This window comes from Oryctolagus cuniculus, chromosome 16 (assembly GCF_051225735.1).
Source record: "Oryctolagus cuniculus isolate XC-2025 breed Fujian yellow rabbit chromosome 16, ASM5122573v1, whole genome shotgun sequence".
Taxonomy (NCBI): domain Eukaryota; kingdom Metazoa; phylum Chordata; class Mammalia; order Lagomorpha; family Leporidae; genus Oryctolagus; species Oryctolagus cuniculus.
In genome coordinates this window covers 10,194,341-10,201,450 of record NC_142882.1, presented here as the reverse complement: position 1 = coordinate 10,201,450, position 7,110 = coordinate 10,194,341, and the positions used below count along the sequence as shown (strand labels likewise).

At 41.1% G+C, this 7,110-nt stretch overlaps 1 pseudogene; it reads right to left on the bottom strand.

The window, feature by feature from the left end:
- Positions 1 to 972: 972 nt before the first annotated feature.
- Positions 973 to 1,177, bottom strand: LOC127489158 (U2 spliceosomal RNA; annotated as a pseudogene).
- Between the last annotated feature and the right edge of the window lie 5,933 nt (positions 1,178 to 7,110).

The following is a 7,110-nucleotide window of genomic DNA, read 5'->3' as shown; positions in this document are numbered from 1 at the left end:
AGGGAGACTACTGATGCCATAGACAGTAGTGTCAATTGGTAAAGTCAACAACAGGAGTCACAGTGCACTTACTCCTCATGTAGGATCTCTGTCCTTAATGTGCTGTGTATTGAGATTTAATGCTATAACGAGTACTCAAACAATATATTTCACTTTGTGTTTCTATGGGGGTGCAAACTGTTGAAATCTTTACTTAATGCATACTAAACTGATCCTCTGTAAAAAAAAAAAAATTATCAACTCCCAACTTGACTCTCACTGGGATTAAACATGACAATAGGTCTGATCTGATTTCATCATCATTTAAAAAAAATCATCTATTATTTTTCACTTTATGTTTCTGTGTGGGAGCAAACTGTTGAAACCTTTACTTAATGTATACTAAGCTGATCTTCTGTATATTAAGATAATCGAAAATGAATCTTGATGTGAATGGAAGGGGAGAGGGAGTGGGGAAGGGGAGGGTAGTGAGTGGGAGGGACGGTATGTAGGGGAAGCCATTGTAATCCATAAATCGTACTTTGGAAATTTATATTCATTAAATAAAAGTTAAAAAAAAGAAAAAGATAGAGTGAGAGAGAAAGAGACAGAGATGGGGGGTGGGGGGAGAGAGAGAGAGAGAGAGAATCTTCCATCGGCAGATTCACTCCTCAAATGGCTGCAACAACTGGGGCTGGGTCAGGCCGAAGCCAGGATCTGGGAACTCCATCCAGGTCTTCACCATGAATGGCAGCAGCCCTAGCCCTTGGGCCATCTTCTGCTGCTTTTTCAAACACATTCGCGGGGAGCTGGATAGGAAGTGGAGCTGCCAGGATTTGAACTGGCATTCATATGGGATGCTAGTGTTGCAGTTGGTGAGTTAATCTGCTGTGCCACAATGCAAGCCCCCTCTCTTGACTTTTGATAAAATAAACTACCTTACTGGAAAAAAAAAATGTGATACTACTATAGTTTTAATGATCTGTGATTACTTAAAATTTTACTGTATGTTGGAGAAATGGTCATTTTCCCATTCAATAACTGTTTATGGCCATTGTCTATTCCCACTAAACCAGGGTCTTTATTATTTATTAAACTTCTTATTTTGCAAAGTAATAAGCTTTTTGACTGTAGTGTAAATTTAAACTGATAAGAACAGATACTACACTTGATCTTAGCCAAAAGGCTGAGAAGTGATGTGTAATATAAATTTAAAATATGTTATCTGAAAAACTAAAAACAAGCAAAAGAGAAGGAAAGAAGGTAGGAGGGAGGGTGAAGAGAGGGTTAAAAAGTAGAGTCCGTGGCCAGCACTGTGGCATAGAGGGTAAAGCCACCACCTGGCATGCTGGCATCCCTTGTGGGTGCTGACTCAAGTCTTGGCTTCTTCACTTCCAATCTGGCTCTCTGCTATGGCCTGGGAAATCAGTAGAAGATGGTCAAAATCCTTGGCCTGCTGTATGTGCATGGGAGACTTGGAAGAAGCTCCTGGCTGTTGGCTGTGCATTGGTGCAGCTCTGGCCATTGTGGCCTTCTGGGGACTGAACCAGCAGATGGAAGACCTCTCTCTGCCTCTGCTTCTCTGTAACTCTGCCTTTCAAATAAATAAATCTTAAAAGGAAAAAAAATAAATGGTACTCCAAAACTCAATAGCAAGGAAGCAAGTAAATGAACTAAAAGTTTGTGAAGACTTGAATAGATATTTCTCAATACAAGACCTATAAATGATCAATAGGTATGTGGATAAATGCTCTTCACCACTAATCATCAGAGAGATGCAAACTAAAGCTATAAAGAGGTTTCACCTCAAACCTGTTAGAAGGGATATTATAAAAAACACAAAAGCATGGCTGGCATTGTAGCACAGCAGTTAAACTACTGCCTTTGATGCCAGCATTTCATATAGGCATCAGTTTCAGACATGGCTGCTCCACTTTTAATCCAACTCCCTGCTAATGACCTGAGAAAGCAGCAGATGTTCCAAGTGCTTGGGCCCCTGCCACCTACATTGGAGATCAGACTGGAAGAAGTTCCTGGCTTCTGGCTTTGGATTGATTCAGCCCTAGCTATTGTGGTCATCATATGGAATTATACTGTGGCCAGTGTATGGAAGATCTCTCTCTCTCTTTCTCTCTCTCCGACTCCCTCTCTGTAACCCTGCCTTTCATATAAATAAAATAAATATTTGAAAAATGCAGAAGAAATAATTGTTAACAAGGATGAGGAGAAAAGGGAATGCTTTCAAATTGCAGGTAGGAAGGTAATCTAGTGTCAATGTAATGAAAATTGTATGATTAAAAATTAAATATAGAACCTTCATACTATCCAGCAGTTCCAACTAAAGGATGTGAAATTTGTATGTGAAAGGGACATTTGCATTCCCATTTTCAGTGTGTACAGATATCAAATCATTCTCTTGTAGACACACATCTACATAATTTAAAGTAATGAATTTCAAAATGAAAATACACGTTAGGCATTCTATTGTTTTCTCTGAAAACTGGGAGAAAATAGATATGACCACAGGAATTAAGTGGCTGAGAACTAACGTGGTTCCTTTCAGTTGTCACATTGAAACCACTGATGCTGAGAGCTTGGTGGTTCAAGCTTCTCAATGGGGAGAGAATCAGGCTTATGGGTGGGGAGCTCAGCTGTGTGGAGGGGTAGGTGTGGGGGATGAACTTCCACCTCTCTCTGGAATGTGGATTATTCACATATTAATCAGGAAGCCCGTTTTTTTTTGGCAGCAGGATATTATGGCCCTGGGAGTGACATCAGACACGGTAATGATGAGGATTCCTGTGGTGCATGAAAGGTCATTGTGACTGATGTCAACCCTTCATCTTTTGTCAACAGTATCATGTGGGAAGATGCAGCTGGGTGTTTTTGTCATTCCAACACCAACTTTTTCTAACCCTGCCAAATCTATGAAAGCTGTCTATTCACACAACTCTTGGCCACTGTGCACACTGTTTAACAGGGATGCCGTTCCAGGATGCAATGATTGCCAAAGCCTTGTTGGACTATGATGCAACCCTAGAGGCAAGGGAGGTAGACAAATGCAAAACATGTTTTTCAAAAGGGTTTTCCCCCATAATGGAGGGCAACAGGTGCAGTGCCTCAGGCAGGTGGATCCCCTGAGTTTCTGGATGAGACAAATGGGAAGCATTGAAAATACAGGGAACCCAGAGCAGCTCTGATCACAGGACACTCACAGCCAGGTCTCAGCACTGTGACTTGCTTTGAACTCTGCATTCTGCTTCTAGCTGTGCTCTGGTCTAGCTCACCAGACTGGCACACAGGTTCCTACAGGCAGAGGACACTTGTCAATACCTGGAGTCAGCTGTGCTCTACACGGAGCTCCACTGTCACTGCTGATTGATGAGCCCTCAGACCTGATCAAGCCCTGTGTCTCCTCCTCTCAGCTGAGACTCAGGGCTCTCACTATAGTTTGGGGAGACAGTGACATGTCATTGCCTCTGATTTTTCTCTACCTACTCCTGCAGGCTTTATCTAATTCACAGGTCAAGAATGATGAGAACTGCCTTGATTACCTGAAGCCAAGTGTCTTCAGAGATGGAGACCTAGTGCTGGGAGTGTTTTTTCCCCTGTACTACATGGAACCAGAAAGAGAGATGATCCAATTATCCTTTTTACTCAAGCCTGAGTATAAAGTGGTGGCATCTTGGTAAGTTCAAGGTGTGTGTATCTGTGCTTTTAAAGTTTTATTTAAGGTAGACTTAGTCATGCATTTCATATATGCAGAATCAGGAATAGTAATCCTTCCCTCCCCCCTGTGCTCTCACTCTTCTTCCTCTTCCCTTTCCCATTCCTACTACTAATTCTACAAACCTATTTTCAATTTTCTTTATACTCATAAGATTAATCCTACAGTACGTAAAGAATTCAACAAATAATATGAGGGGAAAAACCCACTGTTCCTCAACAGTAATCCAAGGGCTGTAAATAATCATTGAATCTCAAAATGTCATTTTCACTCCTATCCATTATATGTTAGATATTCTATATCTGTTAAGCGTTGTTATGCCTGCATTTGAGTACATGCTCATGTCTGTATGTGTTCAGTATCTCTTGAGGCTTCTGACAATTCTGCACAGAATGGCAGAAACACAGTTCCATGAAAGCTAAGGTCCTCTCCTTTCTTTCACGTTTCACTACCTTTCAATTCCATTTGCTTTCTGACTCCTTCAGATACATAGGCAAGGCATTAAGATTTTTGTGCCTATTCCATTGGCCAGCTATCTATGATTAAGCCCTGGGGTTCTTGGAGTCAGATGGTTAGGAGCTCAAGTCCTCTGTTGCTAGCACCTTTGGAGGGAGCACACTGGAGTTCTAAGACCATGTCCTGAGGTCAATGTCGGGAGGGCCTCCGTCTAGGTAGCCACTGATGACAAGGGTGATACTCATTTTGTCTGTGACTTGAAGCCATGAGGCAGACCCTGTGCCCTCACAGATTAATAATTAAATCCTACTACACTAGAGGCATTTGGACCCTCATCCTGAAAATCAGAAGCAAGGGAAATAATCTTCCATATGTGTTTAATGGCTTCTTCTTGGAATCTGACATTTTCTTCTCCAGGAACAATGCAGAAACAGCATGCATTCTGAGCTTTGCATCAGTGGTGTGTCTTTCTGTTAATGGAACACTGTGTTTGTGCCTAAGGAGGGGCTTAGTAGAAGGCCTGTGTCCGCACACTTTGCTGGTGCCAACAGTGGAGTTGGCCTCTCAGTCGACCCTGAGATCCACATGCTTATGTGTTAGGAGAGAGTTTTGCAGTGTGCAGTTTGTTTAAATGATGTGAGTCTGTCCTTGTCAGTTCTTTCTGGTGTGTAACACTTGTTACCTCTGCAGGTTGTGCTGTGCTTGTGAGAAAGTGGGGGTGCTGATCTTTGGGTCAGAATCACACCTTGTATTTTCTCCTAACAGTACCATTACATTCTTATTCTTTTTCAGTGTTTCTCTTTGAGTTTCCTTACCTCTTTGTATTTTCTTCATTGCTAGTCCCAAAGTGAAATGGCACTTGTGTTGGAAAACGTTTCATGCTTGTGGATTCTCTGCTTAGGTGGCAGCTGATTTCTGTTTACATTCTGCCAGTGGTGGGGCTCTGTGTAGGGAAAGTGAGGACCTGCCTTGTTCATGAGTCCCAGAGGAGAGTTCTGTTTATGTCACAAGTTTAGAGGCCAAACTCTGCACTCTGCCTTATGTCCTCCAGCCCAAAACATGTCTGGCCACCCTCCCTGTGTGCTGAAGAGTGCCAACCATCATGTGCTTGTTGTGTCCTAGAATGTTCTAGGCCTCAACCAAGGTAAGCCCTGTTACAGGCAGACTCAGTTTCTCCTCTATTATGATTGCAAACCTAACAATATATCATGAATGTATTTCCCTATAACTGATGGATATTGTTACTGTTTCCATGCCAACCATACCTGTTTACTCAATGTTGTATATTTAGGAAATCACTAATTGTGTGTGATTATGAGTAATATATAATGATCATTTTTAGTTAATAAAGCTTGCATTTTTTTCTTACTGAGATAATTAGGCTAATTAATAGGTCATGAGGTATGCCGTTTCATAAAACTTTCAGTGCTTATTGCCAAATGCTTGCTGATCAACTGGGAGACTTTCAAATTCTCCATACCTATTTTCAGTGCACCCCCATCCCTCTGACCTTCCCTCCTTCACTGGATAATTCTAATCCATCCTTGGTCTCTGTGGAGCTGCCTATTATGGACATTTTCTGTAAACTGATTCATGTGTTTGTGATCTTTTTGACTGAGCTTTTTGGGTGCACATTATTTTCACACTTCATCCATGGCAGAGCTTATAACAATGCCTAGTATACAGTTATCCTAATATCTTAATAACTTAATAACTTCATAATCTTAATAACTTAATAACTTTTGGCAGTAAGATCTTTCTGGTTGTTCATAGCAGGCAAGGAATATTATTTGTTCCTCAATGTTCTGGGTATTAGTTGTACCATTGGCATTATCTATAATTTAAACAATCAGAAAAAAGTCCTGAGTTTGAGCCATCATATTCTTTTGCCTTTAGAAATTGGATTCTAGATTCAATCTTACTTTATCATTGGTTCCTAAAAGCTGTCCTTTGTTTCTAAAATGTTTGATAGACATGCACTGTTATTCACTTTAGTTGTACCAAATAAATATCTAAAACATGTATATAGCATAATCTGACACTATAATATATTGCATTCACTAATGTATTCTGTGAAATGATTGCATCAAGATTTGTAAGTGGAATCAGAAGAAAATAATTCCTTTAAGAATAGTAATGCCTTTTCCTCTTTCCTCTTCCACTCTTTATTCAGTTGCTAGAATTTTATGGGGATTGCAATGAATCTGTAGATAGCATTTTTTTTTTGACATGCAGAGTGGTCAGTGAGAGAGAGAGACAGAGAGAAAGGTCTTCCATTGCCATGGGTTCACCCTCCAATGGCCGCCACAATCGGTGCACTGTGGCTGGTGCACCACGCTGATCTGAAGGCAGGAGCCAGGTGCTTCTCCTGGTCTCCCATGGGTTGCAGGGCCCAAGCACTTGGGACATCCTCTACTGCACTCCCAGGCCATAGCAGAGAGCTGGCCTGGAAGAGGGGCAACCGGGACAGAATCCGTCACCCCGACTGGGACTAGAACCCGGTGTGCCGGTGCCACAAGGTGGAGGATTAGCCTGTTGAGCCACAGCACTGGCAATGTAGATAGCATTTTAACACTATCATTTATTCCAATCCATGAACAAGGGATATCCTTCCATTTTTTGCGTCCTTCATGATGCCTCTCATAAGTGTTTAATAAATTTCACTATTAGTTTCATTCTAGATAAATTTACCTTTTTGGTTTCATTTATTCCTAAATATTCAATTTTTTTGAAGGTAATGTGAATGAGATTTCTTTTTACAAAATTATTATATATTTTTTATTTATTTTCATTTTCTTTGAAAGGCAGAGAAACAGAGACAGGAGAGAAGTGATATCTTCCATTTTCTGGTTTACTTCTCAAATGCCAGCAACAGCCAGGGCTGGGCCAGGCCATAGAAGCAGCTCAGAATTCAATCCAGGATGGCAGAGACCCAAGTACTTGAGCTA